Raw genomic sequence first — 2,806 nt, forward strand, 5'->3', positions numbered from 1 at the left:
CAGACAGCCTGGATCACAGCCGAGGTGCATTAAAGGGGGCAAGTGGAGTGAGGTAGCAGGTTCTAAACCACTGCAGGAGATGGGCTATCAGAATAGACAGGAACAAAGATCTGATGAGTTTGCCATCACTTATAGCCACCAGAGTAGATGGGACCAAGAGTCTGATGCAGTGTGGCACCAGATCGGATACCAGACTAGAAAGGATCGCTGGTCTAATCCAGAGTGGTGAGAGCCAGAATACCAACCTGGAGGGGATAAGCAGGCTGAACTAGCATGGAGGACTCCTGTGTTCCAAAGAGTCACTTTATAATATTAGAGATACCAGGTGGGTGAGGTAACATCTTTTATTGGACCATCTTCTGTTGGTGAAAGAGAAACTTTTGAGCTTACACCGAACTCTTCTTCAGGGCTGGGAAAGGTACTCAGTGTCACAGCTAAATACAAGGTGGGACAGATTGTTTAGCACAAGGACATGGGCGGTCGGTATTATAGGCAAGGGTTAGCTGTGCCTTCCCAAACAGCCTAGCGTGGCCCTGCCCACACTCTGCCCCCAAGGCCAGGCCCCCTCCTGCAGTTCCCGCTCTGCCTTGGCTGACCTGCCTCCAGCAGGGAGTCAGGGGGGCTGGTGCTACTGCGGCTGCGCTGCCTGGCCTCCCGGAGCTGGCCGTGGCGCCCGGAGCACCGGGGCTGGAGGTGGTGCCACCGGGAGAACCAGGCCTGGGGCCTCACCTCCCCAGCAGCCCGGCACTGGGGCTGCTGTGGGGGTTCTCTTCGCTCCCGGGGAGGGGTGGAGAGGGAGGCAGAAGAGGAGGGGCCAGGGGCTAGCCTCCCCAAACAGCCGGGTCACTGGCCACCCACGCACAAGAAGTTATTACAAAGGACCATTCAAGGTGAAGTCGGCAGTTAACACCTCTGCAGTTATAGGACAAAAATGGGAGTTAGTGAGTTACAGATTGTAGTAATGAGCCACAAAGCCAGTGTCTTTATTGAGTCCATGATTTTTAGCATCTAGCAAAGTTATAAATGTAAGCTCCCAGGCTCATCTTTCGAAGGCATCGTGAAAATTTCCTTTGAGGGTGAGGACAGAGGGGTCAGCTATGGAGAGACCACTTTATGAAAAGTGTTCACCGAGAGGAGAGATAGTGTTTGCCAAAGGGAGAGATTGTGTTTTTGTCTTTTATCGTTTTTCTGTGTGAGTTCACGCGTGTGTGAGTTATATGGATTAGGGTAACATCTATAGTGCCAGAAGAGATCACGGTCCCAAAGTACAGAGTGCTGCACGTACTCATAGTAAGAGAGAGTCCCTGCCCACACTCTAATAGCAAAGACAGACAAATGGAGAAAGGAAAGATCATTATCCCCATTTTACAGGCAGGGAATGAAGACCCAAAGAGACTTAGTAATTGGGCTGTGGTTACATGGGCAGTCAGTGAAGTGGAACCCAGAGCTGCCAAGCCCCAGCTAGTGCTGTAATCACTAGACCATCCTGCCCTCTGCAGAATCACTTTTGCCCAGTGGATTGTTTCATTAGCTCAGGGAAGAAACACTGGCTACTCTGCTGCCTGACACACATGCCTCCAGATCTGCTGTCACGCATTTCCCATGGGAGATGCTAACAGCAGGGTCCCTGGCCTCACACTCCTGCCAGTGTGCAGAAAGGTACTGGAGCACAATGGGCCAGCTGAGCTGCTCAGAGTTTGTTTATTTTATTCACAAGTGAAGAGACTGGAGGGAGATGGGCTTCTGTGAAATCAGTTCAGTTTGATAGACAAAGCTATTATCTCAGCTACATGGGGACCTAGACTAAGGTACTGGGGTGAATCCACAGAGGAGACAATGCAAAGTGAGCCAGGACTATGTTAGGGCAGGAGTTCTGGCACCATCTCTGAAGCATCTGCTGCTGGCCAATGTCAGAGAGAGGAACACTGGTCTCAATGGACCACGGGTCTGAGCCAATCTGATGATCTCAGTGTTCCTAATCGCAGAGATATTTACACTTGCTCATGCTACTGGGAATTGTTGGCAGAGCTTCCAACCTGGAGGGGACAGCCTTTTCAGGCATCTCATCATGGGAACACACTGCTGCTCTGCCCCACTGGCAGCAGACTGAACCCAAGAAATTCATCCCACACAGCTTGGCATGAGACAGCCAGAACAGCAAACCAAGAAGCAGGGCAAGGTGGGAAGCCCCTTAATAGGTGCAAAAAGGTAATTGTGAAGCTGTCCTTTTAATTCTATAAAAAATCCAGGGATTCATTGTCAGGATCATTCCCATGGTAACTTTAACACTGCTCTACAGAGGGGATGGACACATTCTAGAAAGGTCTCCAAGTCTTACCTTTCCCTTGAGTATTTGGGTAACGTTGGAGCACCATATGCTTAGGTACATGCCTAGATCTGTAAGAAAAGCATGCTCAGTAATGCCTTCAAAACACTCTGCAAGAGGCAAAGCCCACAATCCTCAGTACAGAGACAAATCTGAGATGACTGTCTTTAAAGTGCTCACACAGAAGAATGCATCTGGGAAAGGTTCTCTCCTCCTCCCCCAGAAACTGATCGATCCACTCAGCTGTTCAGCTCTGTCCAACTCCCCCTGCAGACTGTGTGTGAGCTGAGACAAGCAGGGGAAAGTTTAAGCCCAAAGGATCGTTTCTGGACAACGGTCAAAGCAATGGAGAACAGGGATGTGGAGTGAGAGTTCCCTGTGGAGCATAGCACGGACATGGCTCCTATAGCAATGGCCCACAGCACTATAAATCAGCCCCATGGCAGAACAAAGGGACAAGGAGAAGGCAGGAGCCAGACC

The sequence above is a fragment of the Chelonia mydas genome, chromosome 6, assembly GCF_015237465.2.
Source record: "Chelonia mydas isolate rCheMyd1 chromosome 6, rCheMyd1.pri.v2, whole genome shotgun sequence".
NCBI classification, from domain to species: domain Eukaryota; kingdom Metazoa; phylum Chordata; order Testudines; family Cheloniidae; genus Chelonia; species Chelonia mydas.